The following is a 26,856-nucleotide window of genomic DNA, read 5'->3' as shown; positions in this document are numbered from 1 at the left end:
CCTGGTACTATCAAGCAAAGCAAATAGAGGAATATCAGTCAGAACAAAATGGTGAGAGCAATACAGGGCTTTAAATCAAGATAATGGAAAATCAAAGTGGGTTATTATAATATATCCTGCTATTTTAAAATTTATTTTTCCCTTAATTAAAAGGATAAAAAAAGTAAATAATAAAATGGAGATTGAGATAAAAGAGGGTATAACAGCAAATCAGCACAAATCAAAACATAACCATTTAAGGAAAATAGTGTTTCACCACAAGATTATCCCGACATAAAAGTAGTTACCATATTGTCTCTTTCCTTGAAATCTTTGAGCATAACTTCGTATACTGTAGCATCAAATACATCAAAACAATGTAAAACCATTCAAGAGAATGACTGTATTACAGGGTATTTAGAATCAACTAACAGATAATAAACAATGTTTCTGTATAATCTCCTTGTCTATAAAAGGTTTTGCTTATACTATCATATATAATAAAATCCAGTAAGATACCACCTGTTTAGACCAATGGAGACAGAAGAACAAGAGCTTGATGAGACTTCAAAACAAGATGATACTAAATCAGTATTACCTCTTAAGATGTCATTTTCTCCAAAATAGCTGTTCCTATCATCCAATCTTCTCTGCCTCATTTCTGTTGAGCTCTTTTTCTGTCATTAGTGGTCAGTTTGTCTTCTTCATTTTGTTTTCTGCTCCATTCATTGTGGCCTCTCTGCTGCTGCTTCTGGATTCTTCGTATTTTTCTTTTTTAGAATATCTTGTAGTATTCTCTGTAGAGTTGAATTGGTGGTTGCATATTCCCCTAGTTCCTCTTTATCCTGGAAGCACCTTGTTTTTCCATCAATTTCCAGGGATAGTTGTGCAGGATATATCAATCTTGGCTGGAGATTATTATCTTTCAAAGCTTGAATTATTTCCCCCCACGCTCATACACCCTATGTGAAATAAGGTGTTGCAGAAAACTACTGGGTCTCTGAGAACTTTGTTGTCATGGTATGTGTCTAAATGTTTCCCCAAAGCCTCACGCAGACATAAATGTGGCTTTTTCAGAGGTGGCTGGATCTAGAATGTGTGACACTGGGATTGATTCATGGTGCAATGCTAAGATCAAGGGCTTTAGGATTGTGGATGTGAGTGACTCCTGTCGTGAGTAACCTACGTAAAATATAAGAGCTAGAAAGAGCCATGGTTGTCCCTGGCTTGGTTTTGCTGTCTCCTGCCTGTTATGAACTATTTTCCCTCTGCAATGCCTGTCTGTCATTTCACCCAGCCTTCGAGTCAGCCAGTTATGGACTGAAACCTGTGCAAATGGTGAGTTAAATAAACCTGTTCCCCTTGCAGTTTATGTTGAGTATTTTGTCTTATCCATGAGAGAAATGTAATATGACAATTGTATTGGTGGCACAGTGCTAGGATGACTTACTGAGAAACCAATTGCCACCTTATTCCCATTAAATTCTATATGCTGAATTATTTGCCCAAACTTCCAACATGTGACTTTACACTGTAGCCTGGAACACTCAGATGTATTTCTGGACTACACTAAAGTCTCCAAAGCATTGGCGTTCTCCTTGAGGCCCCAAAGTGTCTGATCTCCACCTCCCTCTGGCCTTACATGTTAGGACTCTGGCTTTGCAGGTATGAGTTCTTTATTACCTATGCACTGATCATAAGTGGTACTTAATAACTCATGAGGACATAATGGGGACTGGAATTAGTGGGATTGGTATCAGCTCACATTATTTGGTTTTGGTCCTTTCTCTCCAGAAATCTCACTGCTGCTCCACTCATCCCAGAATCCGTGAGATCAGAGTTTTATATGTCCCTGTGTGTTATAATGGGTTAGATGGAGAGGAATTAGTTTTGAGAGGATCTCCAGCTTGGGTGCTGTGGAGTGTGTCAGAAAGAAGAATCTTTATAGTGCAACGAACTGCTAGCTGAGTTGTAAAATAATGAAGAGGTAGGGTAAAGACACACCATAGCTACCCTGAAATTATTTGAGACTATTACTTGGTAGCAGAATGTCTGGTACCAATACATTGAAAGAGAAAATAAAAGGCAACATTATTAATCCATACCTTATCATATTACAAGGCATGCATAGAGGGATTTATTTGGCTTATCACACTGCAAATTGTACATCCTGCGTGGGACTTATATTTACATATTGTAAAATGAAACACTCAGAGATATTAAGTGATGTACCCAAAGTCACATGGTTTCTGAAAGTTTGGATACACACACACACACACACAACACACACACACACACACACACACACACACACACACACACACACAGAAAATGTATGCTTGCTATACTGAAAACTTTCTATCTCTCTTAGAAGTCGTGAAAACAACACTGGACAGATTTCAGGTCAGTAAAAGAAAGTGATCTCATAATTAGAGTTGTCTTTTGAATGCTCACTCTTGTAAGCTTAGGTACTTTCTTTCCAGGGAATTCTTGCAATAGAGGCAGGACAATATCTTAGTATGGTGGCAGGTTACAGTGGGTTTTGGGGAAAGATCAATAATAAGATCTCAATGCAGCTCTGAGTTTATCTGTCAGTTACAAGAGTCTGAAGTTTGGAGTTCTGGGCTTTGTATCAGTTACATGGCTCAGTTGTCTATTTCTGGAATTTATGGTCTCATTTGTCAGAGACACTATAGGCTATATTAAAGGCTTTTAAAATATTTTTAAATGTAAATTCAGTTAGAATCGGTAATATTTGTCAAGATAGCTTTTTGAAACTGTCTATCTCTAAATTTCTATATGCAATAGTTCTCTCTAACTGTGTATCTGTACTTTTTCATATATATTGCCACACCTGTATGCATATTAAATGTGTTTTTGGGTATGATTACATATGCATAACATACATATACATTTATATTTGTGTATGCTCATGTGTATCATTTTTATATGATTTTGCTTGTTTGTATGCCTTCATTTTTTCCTTTTCAAGCATAGCCTGGAAGATCTTTGTCTCAGGAGTCATTTTGCCACTCAAGTAGAATTTCTGAAGTCAGTGGATTTGCCCTCATTATGAAGATGACTAGGGTCATTAGGATATTCTACTACGAGGTTCTTCATGAACAGCCAGAAGCTAGGTGGCAGGTACCTAGAAGAAGATATTGTCCCAATGTGAAAATGAGTTTTGTATTTGTGGTGTGTGAGCATTTTGGATGAGGGGTCCTTGTGTACAAGTGTAACTAAACAACACTCCAGTTGGCATCAGAACTGACATGGAATGACTGCTGGCTATGCTTGAGCCAAGACTGGCCTAAAAACGTGGACACCATGTCAATGGTTTGTCTCATAGCACAAGTGTGGCCTGTATGGTAAGAGGTGTCTGACTATGAGGGGTCACTGTGGACTTGGAAAGGAAACGGGTAGCATTAACCATTATGGTTTGTGGGTTAGGGCTGTTGTTCAATTTTATGGTGCCATGTGAGCTTCTTTGAATCTAGTGTTCTTTTAAAAACGTAATATTGTGCTGGGGATTTAGCTCAGCGGCATAAGCGCCTGCCTTGCAAGCAGGCAGTCGTGTTCAATCCCCGGTACCAATAAAAAAGGAAAACGACAAAAACAAAACAAAAAAACCAACAACAACATCAAAAAAACCGTAACATTGTGTGGTATGTCTTCCATGTTTGGGTTTGCACTACACTTTGAGGTAAACCATAAAATGTGACTGCTCTGGTTGTTTTTTCCTCCCTGCATCTTTGTATCTCACAGTGGGCTCCACTGAGTACACATTTGGAAACCTGCAGACAAAAAGATCTACACAGTGTTTCCAATTCTATACTTGCTCTACTGAGTTAAAATGTGAGAATGCTCATGGACATTTTAAGTATAAGAAACATGAATGCTGTTGTCCTTAAATGATTTTCCTTTATGTGGATTTCTCAGACAGATTCAGGCTAATGTGATCAACCTGGATGAAACAAGGCATAGGCACAATATCATATGGCTTTAAGTTTGTGAAGGTGTTTAGGATGCCCACCATGCTTGCTTTTCAATCTCCAGCACGTGGCACTAGTTGTATAACCGTTTGCTGATGAATAACAAATGGGTGCTTTCAGTCCCACTGTACACAAATCTTGTAGTTATTGTAAAGGTAGCTATAACCTGGGTAGGCAACATTAATCTTGCAGCAGAGGCTATGTTGTTATTGATGAAGCAGGGCTGAAGCTGCATAGTGAGTGGCTTGCTCATCGTATCCTGAGCTCATGAGGGTTGTTGGGCTGAGTATGACAGTTTTGTTTGCATAGCTATGTGGTGGAACTGAGACCTCTGGGAAAAGTTCTTGCATGATTTTTCTCTAAGATTGTTCTGGGGCCAACAAATACTGACTTCTTAGAATCCCTCTCAGACAAGTTAAGAGACAGGAAGAAGACCGACCTGAATAAAAGTCCCTGTTATTCCACTAGACAAATACAAGTCCCACTAGACGTGCTTAGGGAGTATTGTGTGAAGAAAAGAATTAGAGGCACTGGCTCAGGTCAAGATCATTTTGAAAGTGAAGTGCTAGGCTGGGAGCTTTTGAAAAGCAAGTGTGTTTAATTCATGGCCTGAAGGCTATGAATGGCTCTGCAAAGCAGCCCCACAAGAAAATATACTTGTAGCATTTTTATGTGATTTTTGGCACTGTTTTTCATGACTTGACTGCACAGTGCTCTGGCACACATTGTATAAATGACAGAGGATCTCTGTAGGTGAGGACACAGCGCAGTGATAACTCTACACCCTGTGCTCACCACAGGCAGGGCCTTTGTGAACTATTTACAGGGATGGAACACAGAAAGCATAAAAGTATATCAAAATTTCCTGAGAAGCATCTTGAAAACTCACTGAAAATTGTAACCACTTTCACTGAATCAGGTATAGATGAGTTAGTTTCACAAAACCAGGCTATCTTATTAGTTTTATGTTTATGTTGTCCCTTTAAAAAAAGTTAAAAGGAAAATATAAATCAGTTTTGACATTTATATACATTAGCTATATTATAGACTTAAAATGAAACCTGAGAACATTTCTCTTTACTCACTGTAAACCAAAAGATAAAGAAAACGTTTGGACACACGTGGTCTGAATGGTCCAAATTGACAGACAGAAAAGACCATGGACTTGAGAGACAGTTTGGGCATGGGGGAAGCAAGCAGTGTGTCAGCTTCCTAGCTCTCCAGAATTTCTGGCTGTCCCGACCAGGCGAAATCATGTGCACTTTTCCTGGGCTTCTCTTTCTCCTCAATGCAGAGGAGACAGAAAAATAAAAATGTGGTCGTGCTTCACACAAGAGTTTCTAAGTGTTCTTAATCATACATGACTATCAGGCTGTGTTAGTTTCTATCATCATTTCAGCTGGCTACTTTTCTTTTGTCCGTTACAGGTAGCTTTTGAACACATTTACTTGAGTGATTTCCCTTTTGCCTCCTGGCAGGTTACTCACTTTCCCCCTAGTGCAAATAATGCTCTCAGGAATATCATTTATATACTTGTCTCAGTCATCTGAGGATATGCAAGTGAAATAGATTTGCTTGCTTATTGTGTCCTTTCAATTTGGATTTACCATATGTATTTCTCATTGGTGTCTGATAAGGTTGGATAGAGGTTTATTCACATGCAGGCTATACAAAGTACTTGTTTTCCTGGAAAATCATTGCCAGCCTATCAAGGTAAGCTGTTTTTTTTATATTTAGTGGTTTTCTTTTGGGAAAGTGAGGGGATATAAACAACTGTTCAGTGATTTTTGCCTCATTTTCCCTAGGGCTCCTAAAAATCCTGTCTCACGTTCATAATACTATATTATGTGAATACACCAGATTTCCTAATCTATTAGCATTCAAACTATTTCTAATTTCTGAGAATTTTGAGTAATATTGAAACTAGGATCCTTATGTTGAGAGTTCAGTGTGTAGCTCTGTGTGGGTGTGTGTGCCTGTGCATGTACTTTCATTTCTGTTTGCAGGATGTTCTCCCAATAGTAGAATTACTGTACTGTATTATTGTCAGTTGTCACAAATGCAGCACCAGGGTAAAATGTTGGTAATGAGGTAGACTGCACATGGGTGGAGTCTGGGATTTGAGGGAAATCTCTGTATTTACCTCTCCAGTTTGCTATAAACCTAAAATTTCTGTTTAAAAATTGAAGAGTTTGTTCTAGGCCTAAAAATGCTCTTTAAAATAAAGAAATGAACAAATGAACAAACAAGCAAGCCAATCAAGCTTTATAGAACAGTTGGTATAAGTAGGAACATATAATAAGAGTAGACATAAAATAATTATGTCAATAACTATATAGAAGATTAGTATTCAAAATCCTCTAGTAAAAGTCCAAGATACTCAGAGTGGGAATAAAAGCAAAATACAAACATGTGTTATGTGTGATGAATTGCAAAAGTTAAAAGGACAGTGAAAGTAGAAGTATGCATAGTAATCAACAGAAGACCAGTATAGACGGAAAAGTTACAGAAAATACAATTTTAAGACAATAGCATTGTGAAGGACATGTACAGTCCTTCCATGAGGACAATCCGTTTAATTCTTTTGGAAGATATAATAATTTTAAATGTTTTTATTGAATATAATTGAGAAAATCAAATATATTTAAGCTGCACATCATCACGTTTTAGGATAGCTATACAATGTGAATGATTGCTACAATCAAGATAAGTAATGTACCAATCACCTCATGCACAGAGAGTTTATTTTCTTCTGCTTACAATGTTTCATAATAGAGTCAAGTCAAAAATACTCTTAAGAGAAAATGTGCTCAGCCTCTCATTCTCAGAGCGATTAAACAGTTAGTGAATACTATTCTCAAAGATTTCATATTTCTACATTAATGCATTCTTGAAAATAAAAAATTATGATTTTCCTGTATAGAATTTTGTAGCTTGATTTTTTCAAGTAATGTAGTGTACTGCATACATTGTTACTCAATAAATTCATGTCAGCATCATAATAACTTAATGACATACTTAATAACTTTTCCCATTCACAATAGTGCCTTCATTACAACTTTTATTTTTTCCTCTTTATTTCTTCTCTGTGATCAAATAATAGTCTTCCTTCTACTTTCATGTAATGTTTTAGATTCTGCACATTATGGAAAACATACAATATCTTTCTGAAAGATATATTTTCACTTAACACGATCACCTTCAGTTCCATCTTTTTTTTCTGCAAAAAACATGATTTCATTCTCTTGATGGCCAAATAATATTCCATTGTACATATACCTCAAAATTTATTATTATTTTATTTTATTTTGAAGAAGGTAAAAGAAAACAGTAAAACAGAACAAAGCAGGTTAGAAGAAAACAATGTAAGTGACATAGATTTCAAAGCAAGACAGCAGGAGATCTACAGTGGCTACCATAATGTCTCTTGTTTTCTTCTAAATAGTTTTCTATATCTTCACACACAGTGAATTCCTACAAAATAAAGTAGTATAAAACTGTTCAAAACAGAGTAATGAAGGCATTACAGGCCTTCAAAACCAGAGAATAAGTAAATCACTAATGGCTATTGTAATGTCTCTAGTTCTCTTCAAAATAGCTGTTTACACCTTCATGTATGATGAAATTAAATAATACAAAACAGACTAAAACCACTTTAAACAGAGAATAAAAGCATTACTGGATTTAACAGCATGACCATATGGAATCACAATGGATACCTTAACGTTTCTTTTTCTTCAAAGTAGCTGTTCATTCTATCATGCATAATATACTCAATTCTCATAAACTGTTTAGGAGAAGTTCTATGCATGTACAAGCCTCTACATGTATACCTAACCTTTCTGTATTAGGGGAAAAAACAAATCAAATCAAAACAAAACAAAACAAAACAAATTACTAGAAAAACTAAAAACAAAAAAGACAAGTAAATAACAGTAACAAGGAGCCCCACAGAATGAAAATATAGGCCTGCAAAACAAGTGGTGGGGACATAACTAACGTTGTTACTGCACATCATGATCTTCAAAAGAGTTCCTCAGAATACCAGACACAAACATGCCAAACTGTTCCAATCCTATGAATGTTAATTGTTTTGTTCCAAGAACTTATAGAATTTGTAGTAGAATCATCTTAGCTATACTATGTGCTTATACAAATTCAGATATTTTTTCTTTTCATTCATGTTTCTTTTTCCTCCTTTTCTCTGTGATATTATTTTTTCTCCTCTGAGCATATTTTTACTCTTTCACTGTATTTATTGATGATTTTGTATCTTATGTACTCTTACCATTTCTTACACTAGGGAGACAATTACAGTATTTACACACATGAGTTTGATTTATTTCACATATGAGTATGGTCTCAAGTTGCATTCATTTATTTATAAATATTTCAGTGTGATCATTCTTTATAACTGAGTAGTACTCCATTGTATAAAAGTGCCCAATCTTACTTTATTTTTTATTTTGAAAACAATAAAACCAAGTGAGAAGGAAAACAAAATGGGGTCATTCAAAACAAAAGGATGAACATAGTGCATGATTAAAACCACAATACAAGGTTGATCTATAATGGTTACTATGATGTCTCTTGTTATCTTCAATAGAATAGTTTATATCATCAGGTATAGTAAAATTGAACATAGCAGTACAGAACAATACCAATAAAAACCAAGCATTGGAAACGTTATAGGACTCCAAATGCAGGTAATAGTCAAACCAGAATGGGTATCCTAGTGAATCTTATCATCTTCAGAGTAGTTGCATATACTCTCAGAATTGATACTATCAAACATAAGAGATGTGAATAAAATCAGTCAGGACAAGACAGCAATCTAACAAACTAGATTCAAATAAGGTCAGTCATAATAAGACAGTGTAAGTATTACAGGGCTTCAGAGTAAGTTAATAGGTAATTAAAGATGGTTACTGTAGTATATCCTGCTATTTTTGGAATAGCTGTCTGTGCCCTCAAATCTAATACAAGTAGAAAGACTAGAACGGAATATAACCAAACTACACAGAGCAATGAGAACAATGTGGGTTTTAAATCATGATACAATATTAACAATGTCCTCTGCCTTCCCTTTTTAGACAATTTTACTTTCACATTGTACATTTTGTATCCATTAACTCCTTTAGTTTTTAGATTAGGGAAGCAGCCAGCTATTAACCTAAGTGGTTCTACATCTTTTTACCCCTCAGCATGATCTTAATTTGTATTCTTTTACTTGTAAAAGCCTCAAGGTTTTTCTTCCTTATAGTTGAGTATTTTTCCACTGCACAAAAGTGTTATGTCTTTCCAGCCTATGTGCAGCTACTGGGCAAGTTACCTCTATTTCTCTCTGGTTCCCTATCACATAGAACATTATTTTCTCATCTTTGACTTTCAGTCCATAAACCCTCTTTCAGGTTGATTATATTTCTGATACAGAGCATCTCGATGAACCCTATCTCCTGATCCACTCTGCCTGTGTTGTTTTTTGTTAGTGTATCAAGGCCATCTATTTTAGTGATTATAGCCAACCTTCTCTGTCTCATCTCTGCTATGCTATTTTTCTGCTGTTTGTTATTTACTTTTTCCCTTCACTCAACTGTCTGCCTTGTTCATTAAAGGCCTCTGTTTCTGAAACCTTGATGCTTTTTTTCTGTCTCTCTAGAATGTCCTTCAATATTTTTTGTAGGGTTGGATTGGTGGTCACAAACTCGCCCAGTTCCACTTTGTCATGGAATCATCTTGTTTGTCCATTAATTTGAGAGGTAGTTTTTCAGGGTACATAAGTCTGGGTTGGAGATTATTTTCTTTGAGGTCTTGGACTACTTCACTTCGAGCTCTTATTGATTTGATGGTTTTTGTGGAGAAGTCTGTTGTGATTTTGATGGGCTTTCCTTTATAGATGATCTGTTTCTTTTTTCTGACAGCTTTTAATATTCTGTTCTTGTGTTGAATTTCTGGGATCTTGATGATTATATATCTGGGTGTAGACCTGTTTTGTTTATAGCTGGCTGGGGTTGTATGCCTCATATATCTGAATATCATTTCCTTTTCCTATGCTTGGGAAGTTTTCCTTAATTATATCTGTGAATAATATTTGTAATTCATTTTTATATACCACTGATTCTTCACTCAATTTTTTATTCTTAAGTTATAGATCCTCTTGTCATCTTCGAACCTTTGTATTGTTTCTTCCTGGTTCCTTGTTATTTTTAAGAAATCTTTCCTTTCACAATCACACATTGCAAACTCGATGTTGGGTTGTCATAGATGGCCTTATTATATTGAGGTAAACACCAATTTTCCAATTTTCTGTAAAGTTCTTATCATGAATGAATGTTGGACCTTATCAAAGGCATTTTCTGCATCTATAGAAATGATCATGTGATTCCTACTTTTGGCTTTATTGATATGGTGTATTACATTTATTGATTTATGTATGTTGAACCAATCCTGCATGCCTGGGATGAATCCCACTTGGTGATGGTGTATAATCTTCTTGATGATTTGCTGTATCCTATTTGCCAATAATTTATTGAGGATTTTTGCATCTGTGTTCATTAGGGAGATTGGTCTGTAGTTCTCTTTTTTAGTTGGGTCTCTCTCAGGTTTTGGTACTAGAGTAATATTTGCTTCCAGAAATGACTTAGGAAGGATTGCTTCCCTTTCAATTTCATTGAATAGTTTGAGGAGTGTCCGCATTAGGTCTTCTTTGTACTTCTTGTAGAATTCTGCAGTGAATCCGTCTGTGCCTGGGCTCTTCTTTGTAGGTAAGGACTTGATTACGTTTTCAATTTCATTACTAGAGATTGGGTTATTCAGCAGTTTTACATCCTCTTGATCTAGCTTTGGTACTTCATACGTTTCTAGGAATCTGTCTATTTCTTCTGTGTTACCAAACCTTTGAGAGTAGATGTTTTCCAAATAGGTATTGATAATCTGTATTTCTAGAGTATGTAGTGATTTCACCTTTTCCATTTCTTATTTCATGAATTTGAGTTTTTCTTCCCTGTCTTTTAATAAGGTTGGCTAGGGGCTTATCAATTTTATACATTCTTTCAAGGAACCAACTCTTTGATTCATTGATTTTTTGAATTGTTTTCTTAGTCTCTATTGCATTGATTTCTGCTCTGATTTTTATAATTTCCTTTCTTCTTTAGGCTTTTGGCTTGACTTCTCTTCTTTTTCTAGCTGTTTGAGGTGTAGCATCAGATTATTTATTTGTATTCGTTCTGTTTTCCTGATGTGTGAACTCCATGTAATAAATTTTCCTCTGAGGACGGCTTTCATTGCATCCCACAGATTCCAGTAAGTTGTATCTGTATTTTCATTTTCTTGTAGGTATTGTTTAATTTCTGCTTTAATTTCTTCTGTGACCCACTGATTACTCAAGAGTTTGTTATCAGTTTCCATGTGTTTGTGGGATTTTTGCAGTATCTTTTATCATTAATTTCTAATTTCAAAGCACTGTGATCTGATAACATGCAAGGGATGATTTAAACTCTTGCATTTACTTAAATATGTTCTGTGAGATAATATATGTCTATTTTAGAGAATGACCCATGTACTGCTGAGAAGAATGTCTATTCTGATGTTGTTGGGTAGAACACTCTGTATATGTCTATGAAGCCCATTTGTTCACAGGAGTGATTTAGTTCTGTTATTTCTTTGCTGCTTTTCTGTCTGGTTGATCTGTCCCTTGGTGTCAATGGTGTGTTAAGGTCTCCTGTTACAATTGTGTTACTGATGATGTGATTTTTCATTTCTGTTAATACTTGTTTTATATACTTGGGTGCTCTGGAATTTGGTGCATATATATTTAAGATAGTTATTTCTTCTTGCAGTTTTCCCCTAAGCAGTATGTATTGACCTTTTTTGTCTTCTCTGATCATTGTTGGTGTAAAGTTTACATTGTGTCCAAAGAGAATGGCTCCTCCTGCTTTTTTTTTTGGATCCCTTTTGTGTGTATTCCAACCTTTTACTTTCACTCTGTGTATCCTTGTGGGTCAGATGGGTTTCGTGTAAACTTCATATGGTTGGTTTTTGTTTCTTGATCCATTCTGCCAGTCTGTTTCTTTTAATTGGTGCATTGAACCCATTTACATTAATGGATATAACTGTTATGTGTTGGTTTATTGTTGTTATATCTTTCTGCTGTTGCATTTTTATCTTTCTCTTCTGCTTAATTATCACTTTACTTAGTGCTTTTTTTCCTTGTGTATCTAAACTATTTTTCAATATTTTTTTGCAGGGTTGGCTTGGTGATCATGAAGTTCTTCAGCTGTTCTTTGTCATGGAAGTATCTTATTTCACCATTGATTTTGAATGATAGTTTTTCAGGGTACATCAGTCTAGGTTGGAAATCATTTTCCTTTAGGATCTGAAATACTTCACTGCATGCTCTTCTTGACTTTATTGTTTGTGCTGAGAAGTCTGCTGTGATTCTGATAGGTTTTCATTTATATGTGATCTATCATTTTTCTTTGACAGCTTTTAATAATCCTTTCTTGTGTTGGATTTCTGGGATAGTGAGTATCATATGTCTAGGTGTAGTCTTATTTTTGTTATGACTATTTGGAGTTCTACATGCTTCACTGAACCTGATGTCAGTTTCTGATCTCATGCTTGGTAAATTTTCAGCTATTACTTCTCTAAATATCCTCTTGACATCCTTTATGTTGTCCCATTTTTTTCATTAATCCCTATCAATCTTATGTTGTTTTTTTTGCATCATCTTGCAGTTGTTGAATTGTTATTTCCTGATTCTTTGTTATTTTTAAAAGATCTTTGCTTTCCTCTTCACTAGCTGCAATCCTGTCTTCAAGGTCTGAAATTCTATCTTCGCTTTTATTAGCTGGTTTTTACAGCTTTCAGTGGAGTTTTTTATTTCCTGTTTATCTCTGTGCATCTGCTTTATGTATTCTGTTTGTGTCTTGTATTGCTCATCTAGGGGTTCTATCTTTTTGTTTAGTTCCTCCAATTTTTTATCTGTGTTTTCTTTAGATATGCTCAGAATCGCTTTCATTTCTTTTATCATTTCTTCTTTTACCTGGGAGATTATTTCAAGTTTGAATTCCTTTAAATCGTCCATGAATTTCTTGTTTATTTCAGTAGCTATTATGTCTGATATTTGAGGTGTATGGCATATATTTTCTTCTATTTACATCGCTCTTAGGGTTTCTTGGGAGTGGCTGGAGTTTTGAGGTTGTAATTTAGTCTTTCTTTTTGTCATTTTCCTATATTTCTGTGCTTCAAGTGTTATTTGAAGGCTTCCTCAGGGTCTGTTGGAAATCCACTTCTATGTTCTCAGCTCCTGGGACTCTGGCACCCAGTTCCCCCAGGCTGCACGTCCTCTGGTACCTGTGGCGCTCGCCTGCTTACTTAGAACTCCGCAGTTCCAAATGAGCTGGGGTCCGAGGACAGTGGGTGCCCACCTGCTTGCTTGGAACTCCACAGTTCCCTAAGCTTAGTGGGCATGGGCAGGTGTACGTAGGTGCCTCCAACCTGCCTAGGTGTTTCACTGTACCTGGAAGGCTTGAGGGTCCTGAACAAGCTGGGCTTGGGGAAGAGTGTATGGGGCACTTACCCCAGGAAGCAGGGCCTCTGGAACTGTTGATGCTCCCCTGCTTGCTTAGAAATCCACAGTGCTCCAGACACATGGTGAGGCAGATGCAGGTGCCTCAGACCCACCCAGCTGCTCCATTGCACCCAGATGGTGAGAGGGTCTCAAACAGACTGGGCTCCGGGGACAGTGTGTGCCCACCTGCTTGCTTGGAACTCCACAGTTCTCAGAGCACAGCTGAAACGGGGAGGTGGATCTCCCTGAGCACTTTTTAAATAATATGTGTCAGCTTAAATGTACTGCATTTTAATCATCATTTCTTTCTTCACTTTAGAGGTTATTTTTTTTCTACTCTGTGTCTCATTTGGTTTTTGACTTTTGTTGCTATCATTTCAGAAAGTTCCTGCAGTTGTGTTCCAAATTCCTGTATCTCACTGTGCTCTGGACTTGTTCTGTGTGGGATGTGTAAGTGAGATTGCATTTTGCTTCTTTGTCTTGTCATTTTTTATTTTGTTTTGTTTTCTGTGTTGATGCATGTATATTTTTTTTAGAAGGGAAATTGATTTATTCCTGATATTGAGGCTTCCTTAGGAAAGGTCTTTTCCTCAGGATGTCTTCTAGATATAAGTGGTTCTTGGTCTTTATTTCTATCCCAAGAAGCTACCTTCCCAATATATGAAGAATGAGAAGCTGTTATGTATTTGACTGAGGACTCAGTTCCCTGTTACTGGACAATGGTAATGGCATATAGTTGGGAAAAATAGAACAGGTATGACATCCTGCCTAATGTAACACAGTTAGCAATAACAATAGTCTTAAACATCGTCTAGCTACAGACACACTGTGGTAACAATTAGCCTGATGCCTTTAACCATGGGAGCAAATTCTAGGTATATAACAAAATCCAGCTTATACAAAGCATTGGTATGGAATGATTTTCCACTTAGTAGAGTGATTTTGCCCTATTGTGTGGAGGATTTAAAGGGGTATGTGGGCAGGATAGAGATGAATGTGATCAAATATAGGGGAGCAATGCTAGAAGGCTAGGATGATTACCCAGGTTTTGGAAAACTGTAGACTCAAGAGGGAAAGAATGCAAGAGAAAGCCAAGAAGGATTGATGTGAACCAGGAGAAGAAGAGACAGTATGTACTCACATGAAAGTACCATATAACAAAGCCAGATAATTGATGTAAGAGAGGAAGTGGATGAGTAGAAGAAAATGAAAAAAAAAATTCAGAGATCTAACTCATAAAAAGAAAAGAAAACAAGATGGAAAAAAGATAGAAAATGCCAAAATATTTAAAAAACAAAAAATAAAAACTAAACAAGAGAAAACAAAACAGTGAAACAAATCCAACTGGACAGAAAATGGAAAACCAGTCAGACAAACAGAGAAAAACAAAAGTAGTAAAATTCATCTGTTGTCTACAGTTGTGTGGTAAATCCAAGTCAGATTTCAGAAACGTGTACTCAAAAAAAGTTTAGAGGTACATTTGTGCCATGCTTGGGGTCGGTCTTGGCCTCTGGATGTGAAAGATAGAACTAGAATTCTGTTCTGGGGTTTTCTCAGAGCCCTTTAAAAAAAGAAGCCCTACTTGTTCACTTCTATTCTTTGTGTCAGTGTTCTAAGGCACAATGCTGGAACACATAACTTAGCGACCACTGGCTTTTAAAAAAAGTATTTAAAGAAAAAAAAGCAAAACAGAGAAGAGAATAGAAATAATACAGAATTCCAAGAAAAAAAATAAGAAATCATTAGTTGACAAATTATATATTGTTATGTTAGAAGTAATTTGTCAAGTTACAAAATCAAAGCATAAAAATGGATAATCAAACAGTGAGAATACAAATCATTGTGTTTGATGAACTAACAAAAACATGGTAGTATGGTTATCTATCCTGTACACTTAAACAACAGTTATATCCTTTAGATCACTTTCTTTCCTTTTCATTATTACAATAGCTATCATACATTTTGGATCTTAATACTCTTTCAGTTTATTATTATTGTTTTTATACTATACTACACAATATGATATTTACAAATGTGAGTCTGATTTATTTCCCTCATGAGGATAGTCTCAAGTTGCCTACATTTACCTAGAAAAGCCTCAAGATAATAATTTCTTATTGCTGAGTAATATTCCATTGTATAAAAATACCTCATCTTTTTCATCCATTCTGCAGTCGATGGGTATTTTGATTGTTTCTATGATTTAGATTGTACAAATTGTGTTGCTATAAACCTGAGTGCACATATATCACTGTGACATGACAGTTTCAATTTCTCTGGGAAAATACCCAGGAGAGGGACAGCTGGATTAAATTTGACTTCTAATTTTAGTTTTTTGAGGAATCTCTATAGTGATTTCCACAGTGGCTGAACCAATTTACACTCCTACCAATAGTGGAGAAGTGTTCATTTTTCTCACAGCTTCACCAACATTTGTTATAGGTTGATTGCTTGATGGTAGCCACTCTTTCCAGAGTGAGATGAAATCTCAATGCTGTTTTAACTTGTATTTCTCAAATGACAAGTGATGGTGAACATTTCTGTATGTGTTTATTTGCCATTTGTATATTTTCATCTAGAAATGTCTGTTCATCTCAGATGCCCATTTTTGGAGAGTGTCTTTGAATTTGGTGGGCTTCGTGTTTTTTATTACATTGTTCTAGATATAAGTCCTTTGTCTAAGGAACTACAGGCTAAAATTCTTTCCCATTCTGTGGGTTTTCTTTTCACTTTGTTGGTCATTTCTTTTGAAGTGCAAAATCTTTTTAATAAGATGAGATCCCAGTTGTTGATTCTTTGAAGTACATCCTATGTGATTTGCGTTGTGTTCATGAATTCTTTGCCTACTCCTATGTCTCAAAGATTTCTACCTACCTTTTTCAGTAGAGTTAGTGTTTCTGTTTTAATATTTAGCTCTTTGACCCATTTTGACTTTAGGTTAGTGCATGATGATAGACTTGGGTCTAGTTTCAGTCTTGGACTTGTGGAAAGCCAATACTTCCAAAACCATTTATTAAAGAAGCTATCCTTTCCCCAGTGAAAATGCTTAGCCCCTTTGTCAAATAAAAGGTGGCCAAGTGTCTTTGTAGTTGTGCTTGCATCTTCTAATATGTTCCATTAATCCTCAGGTTTGTTTTTTTGCCAGTACCATGATGATCTTTAGCACTCTAGCTTTGTAGTATAATTTTAAGTCAGGAATTGAGATGCCTCTTACATTGCCTTTGTTGCTTAGAATTGCCTTTACTATTCTAGGTTTATTCTGTCCAAATGATTTTTAGGAATGTTTTCTCTGGATCCCTGAGGTAGGTTAATGATATTTTGATTGGAATTGGATTAAATCTGTATAACAGTTTTGGGAGTATGACCATTTTCACAATGTTGGCTCTTCCTAACAAGAGCAAAGAATTTCGTTCTATTTTCTAATATACTCTTCAATCTCCTTTTTTGAGTATTATAAATTTCAGTATATAGGTCTTTTACATTATTTGTTAGGTTGATTCTAGGTATTTCATTTTTTAGATGCTATTTTGCAAGATGATATTTGCATAAGTTCTCTTCATGAATTTTTTTTGTGTGTACAGGAAAGCTATTGATTTTTGAGTGTTGACTTTGTATCCAGCTACACTGATGAATTTGTTTATTTCCTCTAGGAGTCTTTTAGTGGAGTCTTTGGGGTCTTCTATGTAGAATATCATATCATCTGCAAATGGTGATAATTTAATTTCTTCCTTTCCTATCTTTATTCTTTTTATTTTTCTCTCTTATCTAATTGCTCTGGCTCATATTTCCAGAACTATATTGAATAGGAGTGGTGATAGTGGACATCCTTGTCTTGTTCTTGATTTTAGAGTGAAAGCTTTTAGTGTTTGTGCCTTTAGTATAATGTTGCCTGTTGGTTTGTCATATATGGTTTTTATAAGATTGAGGTAGATGCCATCTATTCTGAGTTTGTGTAGGCTTGTTTCTATCATGAGCAAGTGTTGGACTTTATCAAAAGCTTTTAGTGCATCTATTGAGATGATCGTGTGATTTTTGTTTTTTACTCTGTTGATATTTATTGATTTGCCTATGTTAAACCATTCCTTCACTCCTAGGGTAAACCCCACTTGGTCATGATGTATAATCTTCTTGATGATTTGATGCATTCTATTTGCCAATATTTTGTGGAGAATCTTTGCATCAATGTTCATTAGTGAGATGGGCCTATAGTTCTCCTTTTTGGTTGGGTCTTTCTCTGGTTTTGGTATCAGAGTAAAACTTGCCTCCCAGAATGAAGTAGGGAGGATTGCTTCTCTTTCAATTTCATTAAAGAGTTTGAAAATAATGGCCTTAAATCTTCTCTAAATATCTTGTAGAACTCAGCCGTGAATCCATCAGGGCATAGGCTTTTTTGTTCTTCAGTTGCTAATTACATTTTCCATTTCCATAGCCGATATTGGATTTTTAAAAATTGTTATATCTTCTTGATTGATATTTGGTAATTCATATGTTTCTAGAAATCATCCATTTCCTCTTTGTTTTCCACCCTATGTGAGTAAAGATTATCCAAATATTCATGATCTTTTGAATTTCCATGGGATCTGTATTAGTTTCTTTCCCTTTGTCCTTATTGTGTGGGTTTGAATTTTTCTTTGTTTTTCTTCATAAAGTTGGCTAGAGATTTACCAATTTTGTTTATTCTCTCAAAGAACCAGTTCTTTCATTCATTAGTTCTTTCTATTATTTTCTTAGTCTCGAATGCATTAATTTCTGCTCTGAATTTTATAATTTCCTCTCTTTGATGAGCTTTGGGTTTTACTTGGTCTTCTTTTTCTAGAAGCTTGAGCTGTAGCATCAGGTTGTTTATTTGCGCTCATTCTGTTTTTTTTGATATGATAATTTAATGCTACATATTTCTCTTAGTAATGCATTCAGTGCATCCCACAGATTTCTGTATGTTGTATATGCATTTTCTTGACTGTAGGTTTTTTTTTTATTTAAAGAAAAGGAAACAAAAAATACATGGTGATTAAAAAGGTAGAAATAATACAAACTTACAGAAAAACAAGCAGTAAGAAATTGCTGGTTGATAAGTTACACATTGTCATCTTAGAAATAGCTGTTTATGCTATAGAATTAAAGTATTTAGAATGACATTCAAAAAGTGACACTACAAACCATTCTGCTCTATGATCGAACAAAAGCTCAGTAATATGGTTATCAGTCCTACACATTTGTTTTACATCTCAAAGAGGGTAAGATTAAACATATCAAAACAGAACAAAACAGTTAAAAAAACAATTTAAAGAAATACAGATTTCGAAGCAAGTCTGCTGGAGATCTTCATTGTCTATCTGTCTCTAGTTTCTTACAAATAGTTGTCCCCATCTTCACCCACTTTATATACTTATTGCATATTATAGAACTAATCAAATCATTGGAGGCTTTTTAGGTCCTCAAGTTCCAAATTAGGGAAGACAATAGTAACTACCATCGCATCTCTCATTCTCTTTGTGATAGCTGTCCCCCTCTCTACATATGCTGAAATTGAACTCAAGAAACCAGTCCAATGTCATTCTAATCAGCGAACAATAGTATTGCTAGAATTTATATCATAATGCTACAAAATTAGCCTCGGGTTTCTTAGCGTGTCTTCCTCAGAGTATCTGTTCATTACATCTTGCATTATATAATCTGTTCCCATAAATAATTAAAAAAAAACCCATGTGTGAATTTCTATATATATATCTATCCTCTCTGTATTATAGGGAATAACAAGTCATAGCAAGACAGCAAAACAATTTCCTAGAAAAACATGCAATGGATAAGACATATGAGACCACAATATAGCGGATCTTCCGTAGTTACTATGTTTTCTCTTGTTATTTTCAATAGATTTGACCACAACACTGGCTTATTATAGTTAAATATAGTATCACCTATTTTTATAAAAACTTAACTTTGAGAGCATTGTAGGATTTGGGAGCTGTTACTAATTAATACCAGTATGGATATCCTTTACATCTTGTCATCCTCAGAGTAGTTGCCTCTACTTTTGGGGTTGATACTAACAGGCATACCAATTTCAAATAAAATCAGCCAAGGCCAACCCATAGTCTTATGATTCAGATTCAATTAAGATCAGTAATAGTAAGACAATGTAAGTATTGCAGGATTTCAGTTTAAGTTAATAGGAAAGTAAGGATAGTTACCATGGTATAACCTGCTATTTTTGGGTCAAGATGTCTGTGCCCTCAAATCTGACATGAGTGGACAGACCAGTACAAATTAAATTCAAACTAAATATGCAATAAGACTACTGTGTCTTTTAAATCCTTATACACCATTAACAATAACCTCTGCCTTTTTAAAATAGAGTTTCAGAGCTGTCTATACTAAAGACTATAGCTTACCATCTCTGCCTCATGTCTGTTATTCCACTTTTCTGCTATAATTTGTCCACCTTATTCCCTCATTCCACTGTCTGCCCCGTTCACTGAGGCCTCTCTGCCACTGTTGCTGGAATCCTGGTATCTCTTCCTCTCTTTCTCTGGAATGTCCTTCAGCACTCTCTGTAGGGTTGGATTGGTGGCCACGAACTCCCACAGTTCCTCCTTGTCTTGAAAATATATTATTTCTCCATTAATTTTGAGAGAGAGTTTTGATGGGTATATGAGCTTCAGTTGCATATTATTTTCTTTCAGGACTTGGAATATTTCTCCCCACTCCCTTCTTGACTTAAGAGTTTGTGTTGATAAGTCTGCTGTTATTTTGATAGTTTTCCCGTTGTAGGTAATCTGCATCTTTTCTCTGGCTGCTTTTAATATTCTGTTCTTTTGGTGGATTTCTGGAATCTTGATTATTATATGTCTAGGAGTAGATCTGTTTTGGTTGTAGGTAGGCTGGTGTTCTGTACGCCTCTTTTATCTGGATATTATTTCTTTTTGCTATACATGGGAAATTTTGCTTTACTATATCTGTGAATATTCTTTGTATTTCATTTTTGGTTGCTCCTGCTTCCTCACTCACATTCTTTATTCTTAAGTTATGTATCTTTTTGTCATCTTCTAGTTTTTGAATTGCTTCTTTCTGGTTCCTTGTTATTTTTACGAGGCTTTTTCTTTCACGATCATATGCCATAAATCTCTCTTCAAGTTTCAGAAGGCTGTCTTTAGTTTCTGTCAAGGCATTTTGCCAGTGTTCAATGGAGTTTTTAGTTTCCTGGTATTCTCTTTGGATTTGTTTCATGTATTCTAAGTTATGTTTAAATTCTTCTTCAGAAGTTTCTCTTTCTTTTCTGATTTCCTCAGTTCTTCCATCTGTGTTCTCTTGGGCGGGACTCGTCATTTCGTTAATTAATCTCTTTATATCTTGCCTCACTTGGATCAGGAGTACAGATTTAAATTCCTCTATGAGATCATGAAGGTACTTTTTAATTTCGGCTGATGCTGTGTCGAGCAATGGATGGTTACTGTGCTTGTTCTCTTCAGTATTTACTTCTCCTGCGCTTATTTTCTCATGATGGGCAGCTGGAGATTTTTAAAAATTTTTATCTCTTGTCATGTTTCTGGTTTCTTTCAGACTGTCCTGGGATTCTCTGGCCCTCTCCAAATTGCTTAGGCCCTTTCAGAAGCGTGCTGACTTGAGTTTTTGCTGTCCTCCCCAAATTGCTGTTATCTGGGGTAGGCTGGGATGCAGGGGCGGTACAGGCTAGTCTCCAGCCTCTGCGCCAGTCAATCCGTAAATTAGGCTGTACTTTCTGGATGTCACTGAGTTGTGACTATTTTGTATCTGCTTATTGGGCCCCAAGCAGAGGCTTGGTTTAGCCCCAGTAGCTCCTGCAGGTTCTCTTTGTACCAGAAGCAGCTGACTAATGTCACTATGGCACAGGGCTCTGCCCAAATCCCAGCTGTTCTCTTCCAGACCTCTCTGTGACAGGAGCACCAGAACAGCAGCTCTGCCCAAATCCAAGATGTCTCCCACTAGTTCTCTGTATGACGCTGAAGCCAGCACGTACTCAGGGTCTGCCCAATTTCAAGATGTCTTCCACCAGCCATCCGTACAGGAGGACTCAGTGATGCCACCGAGCTGTAGGTTCTGCCTAACTCTAAGATGGCTGCCACCAGACTCTGTGTTATTGATGTCCCCATGGTGGCGGGCACTGCCCAGTTCCAAGATGTTCTCTGGCCAACCCCAGCAGCCACGGGGTCCCCAGTACTCACCAAGGTCCAGCGCTGGTCCTTTTCCTGGGTCCACCACACACCATGCTGCCCAACTTTCCCACGCTCCTGGAAAAGCGCAGAACGTTGAGAAATCTGCTCAGCGTTTGGCTTTAGAGCTCCAGAGCCTTTCATGATCTCCTCTGTTGCAGCAGGGCAGTCCTGGCTGCTTCTTGGGGCCCCAGGTCTCAGTTTCCAGCAGTCACCAAAAGCCAACACAGCTTTTCCTGTTGGGTCCACGGGTCAGTCTGTTGATTTAAAGGTGTGGGATTTGCAGCTTCCCGTTATCAGCCTTCACAGTCTCAGCACGACTTTAAATCCTCCAGCTGCACTGTCTTGGTTAATAAGAATCATTATCCATTTGTCTGGCCCTCTCCATGTTGTCATAGTCTAGCTTCTAATATGATTTCTCCAGAGAGACTCCCTGCCCGATCCCCTAGCAAGCCGCCATTTTCAAAAAATCTTATTGTAGGTATTTTTTAATTTCATCTGCAACCCTTTGATTGTTCAGGAGGTTACTATTTAATTTAATCCATGTGTTTAAGCGGGGTTTGCAATTATTTGCCATTAATTTCCAATTTAAGTGCACTATGGTCTGATAATACACATGGGATAATTTCAATCTCTTTAGATTTACTTAAGAATGTTTTATGGGCAAATATGTGGTCTATTTTGGAGACTGTCCTATGCACAGCTAAGAGGAATATGTATTCTGATGTGGTTCAGTGGAACACTCTGTAAACATTTACTAAGTTCATTTGCTCACAGGTTTGTTTCAGTTCTGTTATTTCTTTGCTGACTTTTTGTCTAGTTGATCTATGTCTTTGTTGCAACAGGGTACTAAGGTCCTCTACTATGATTGTGTTGTTGATTAATTGGTTTTTCATACTTATTAGTTTTGTCTTATATAGTTAGGTACTCCTATATTTAGTGCATATATGTTTATGATTGTCACTCTTCTTCTTCAATTATTTCCTTACCAAGTATGTAGTGACCTCCTTTATCTCTTTTCTTCATTTTGGGGTTGAAGGTTCCATTGTCTAAAATTAGAATAGCTACCCATGCTTTTATCTGGGTTCCTGTTGCATGGAATATTATTTTCCATTGTCTGACTTTTAATCTATGAGTTTTCCTTTGAGTGAAATGTGTTTTTTGTATATAGCATGCTGTTGGATCCTGTTTCTTGTCTATCAATCTATTTCTTTTTATAGGTGAATTGAGACAACATTGGTGGATACAACTGATATGTACTGGCTCAATGTTGTAATGTTATTTTCCTGCTGTTGATTTTCTTCCTTTCCTCCTTGTTTAATTGCTTGCCCTGTCTGGTGGTTTGTTTCTGTTCTTGCAGAAATTGTAGTCATTTTTATCTCTATGTGGTACATCATTCAATACTCTTTCAACGGTTGGTTTGGTAGACAGGAATTTCTTCAGTTATTCTTTGTCATGGAAGTATCTTATTTCTCCATTAAATTTCAAAGGAAGTTTTTCAGGGTATAGCAGTGTAGGGTGAAAGTTGTTTTCTTTCAGGGCTGGCAATTCTCTCCAGGCTTGTCTTAACTTGAAATTTTGTGTTGAAAAGTGTTATGATTGTAATGTTTTCTCTATCACCTTTTAGTATTCTGTTTTTATGCTGAATGTTTGGGATCTTAAAAATGTGTGGATGTAGATTTATGTTGGTTGTGGTGGTTTGGCATTCTATATGCCTCAGTTATCTGCATTTCACATTCTTTCCCTGTGTTTGCGAAATTTTCTACTATTGCTTCTGTGAAACATTTTTTGATGTTATTCACATTGACACCTGCATCATTGATGCCTGAGAGTCTATATTGTTTCTCTTGGCATCATCTTGAAGCTGTTGAATTGTCATTTCTTGCTGCCTTGTTGATTGCTGTTTTTGCACTGGAGTTTGACCGTAGGACCTCACCTTTACCAGGAAAGTGCCTGAGACACTGAGCTATATCCACACTCCCTGCCTTGCTATTTTTAAAAGTTCTATCCTTTCATGATCATTAGGTGTGATCCTGTCCTCAAGTTCCTAAATTCTATCATCGGTTACATATAAAAGGCTTAACAGCTTTCAATAGAATTTATTTATTCTTGGATATCTGTTTTAATGTATTTCATGTTTTCTGCTTGTTTCCCATATTGTTCATTCAAGGTTTCAATGAGTTTCCCATGCCTCTGCACTTTTTAAATCTATGTCTTCTCTAGCTAGGTCTGAGGTGAAAGTCAGGGTCAAAAGTAGAGGTGTGGGGTCCTAAGGTGGGAGGGCTGGGGTTGAAGTGGCCCCCTCTGAAGTGGAGGTCTATGATCTGAGAGACCAACTGCTGGCTTTTATTCTCACTTCTGCTTTGGATTTTTGCACACCACTAGTCCTGCTTGCCCATAATTTGCACCCCAGATAGAGCCTTGCTGTGTCATAAAAAGGAAGATGAGGTGAACATATTCCCTGAGACTCTCATCAAAATGATTAGATAATCAAAATATTCAAGAATAGGAGAAGAGAAGTACCGATGATGATACATGCTTGGGATAATGTACTCTCAGGTCAGTAAAAGTAGTGTTTTAGAAGGCTGCTTAAAGACATGGAGAAATTTGTATCCTCTAATGTTTGTATCCTCTAATGTTAGGAAATGTACACTGCAAAATGTTGTATATAATTTCATGATAATTGTGTGTGTGTGTGTGTGTGTGTGTGTGTGTGTGTGTGTGTGTGTAGGGGGAAAGGACAACATGTACAAGAACTTTATGTGCCTCATTTTTACCTTTTCATTATCTAATATTTTCTATAATGGAAATGCATTCATTTCATAAGAAAACAATGGAGGGCTCATCATCTTTATAAGTGGCAAATACTATGGACCATAGTGACAGAGAAAAGCTAGAAGCTTAGTGACAATCATTTCCTATTCTTCCAAGGGACATGGGTAAACTACATGTCTACACTGTCCAGCCTCTGTCAGGCAGGTGCAGTGATGCTATATTCCGAGTCCTGTCTGGCCTCCTTTGAGGTTAGGTGTGTTGTGTGACTCTTGTAGGAAATGGATATGAGTAGAAATGATGCGGGCACCTTCCAGCCCTGAACCATCGCATTCTCCTATTCCTGATCTCATAGACTCATCTCACCCCAACTAGCTTTGTAGCAGATAAATTTGAGAAACTTGGAAGCCATCTTTTGGGGAACTGAGTCTGGGTCCCTTAATTATAGATGACTATGTAATTTATTGTGCAAAGCAGGAGAACTGAGAGTAAAAGAAGAAATCTCCTCATCAGAAACACTCATTTTAGATTATGGGTGAAAAATAGACTACTGGGTTAAATTTTGTCTGTAAAAATTTATCTCTGACAGAAAGCAGGACTACAGTATACATGTATAAACTTACTTAATGCATCTTTTTGACAAAATTTTTAAAAGAACTTTAATAATTATAAAATTAGGAATATAGGATAAATACAAAGATAAAGAAGAGACATTATCAGCCTTAATCCCACCATGCAACTTACCACTGTGAACAGAGATTCATCTATCTTTTTATTATTGCATGCATTATCCTGAATGGGTATCAGCATGTAGAATACTTGATCATTTCCGACTTCCACTAATTCCCCTTTCTGTTTGTCTTTATTCTTTAATAGTCTCTCCTCTACTTTCATGTCATTTTATTTATTTTCCACATTTAAGAGAAGACATGTTATATGTGTCATTCTGATTCCTACTTATTTTCCTTAACACGATGAGTTCCAGTTTCTGGAAATGATTTCTTATGGCACTGTGCCTCAGTGATACTCCAGTGTGTATATATGTCACATTGTGTTTATCCATTAATCAGTAGACGAGGGCCAAGGTTATTTCTATGGCTTAGTTATTGTGAATTGCACTGTAAAAAGTATAGGTACACAGGTACCACTAGAGTATGCTGGATCTATATTATTTCTACAGTATTGTATAGTTTCCAATTTTTTGAGGAACTATAATATGTATTTCCATGGTGACAGTCCTAATCTACATTCTTACCCAGTGCTTAGAAGCATTTATTGTTTGATAATGATTATGACTGGAGCTAAATGGAATCTTAATGTAGTTCACTCAAGTCTAAAGATGTTGAATACACTTTTATGTACTTTTTCATCATTTGTTTGTACGTTTTGGGACATATCCATAAAGTTCACCTGCCTATATAACAACTGGGTTTTATTTATTTATTGATTGATTGATTGATTGGATCTTGCTATGCAGTTCAGGCTAGCTTTGAACTCACTATGTAACCCAGACTGGCCTCAGACTCACAGCAATTCTCTGGCCTCAGCTTTCTGAGTGCTTGGATTACAGGCATGCACCACCAGGATCAGGTTGTTACTTTTTTGGTGTTAAAATTTTGAATCTTTATGCATTTGAATATTAACCTTCCGCTGGAAGAGTTGCTCACCAAGATTTTCTCCCAAGTTTTGATGGGTGTTACTCTTCACTCTGTAGATTCCTTTGTTGTGCAAATGTTTTGAAATCAATGCAATCTTCCTTGGCAATTGTTGCTATTATTCTCTAAGATATTCCACTCCTGTAACAGGAAGTCTTTTTGACCTTGGGATCACTTGATTAAGCATAACTATTATGAGTTTTTTTTGTCACATACACTCAGGAGTAGACCTGCTTGAGTGATATGGGATCCTAAATAAGATCATGTAGGTCACAACTGTCTCACATCTGAAGTGCAGCAGCTTGGAAGTTTGTAGGTTGAAATTCATCCTGGTTGGGCTGCCTTGTGTCCCCTCACACACCTTTAAACCCAGACTCCAGTGGCCACAATCAGGTCATCTCTGGCTATGAGCACCTGCATGGCTCTTCCAATATCACACATTGCTCTTCTGGAACCAAAAATATCATATATTTGACAGTGTTGTGCACAACCAAGACAGAATACACAGAATTTAATGTTTTTCAAAGTAAGATTTCTAGTGGATTCCCTATATAAATCTATTTGGGTTAAGCTGACCTGCACTGGTTGAAGGAGAGAACTTAGGGATGTTTAGAGGAAATTTCTCATTTCTCAGAGTTTTCCAAAGGTGAGACCAGAGCCTATTATATATCTGCTACAAAGAGACAGAGATCAGAAGA

The 26,856-nt window shown here is 36.4% G+C and overlaps 1 protein-coding gene across 1 annotated transcript in view; it reads right to left on the bottom strand.

Annotated features, from left to right (window-relative positions):
- LOC100729948 (granzyme H-like) overlaps positions 1–26,856 on the bottom strand; it is a 100,450-nt gene that overhangs the window by 69,435 nt on the left and 4,159 nt on the right. The gene's annotated exons all lie outside the window — the stretch shown is intronic.

This window comes from Cavia porcellus, unplaced genomic scaffold (genome assembly GCF_034190915.1).
Source record: "Cavia porcellus strain 051 isolate PalLab524CR breed Dunkin Hartley unplaced genomic scaffold, mCavPor4.1 scaffold_26, whole genome shotgun sequence".
Classification (NCBI taxonomy): Eukaryota; Metazoa; Chordata; class Mammalia; order Rodentia; family Caviidae; genus Cavia; species Cavia porcellus.
Note: the sequence above shows the minus strand (reverse complement) of the source record. Positions and strands in the feature narration are given on the sequence as shown.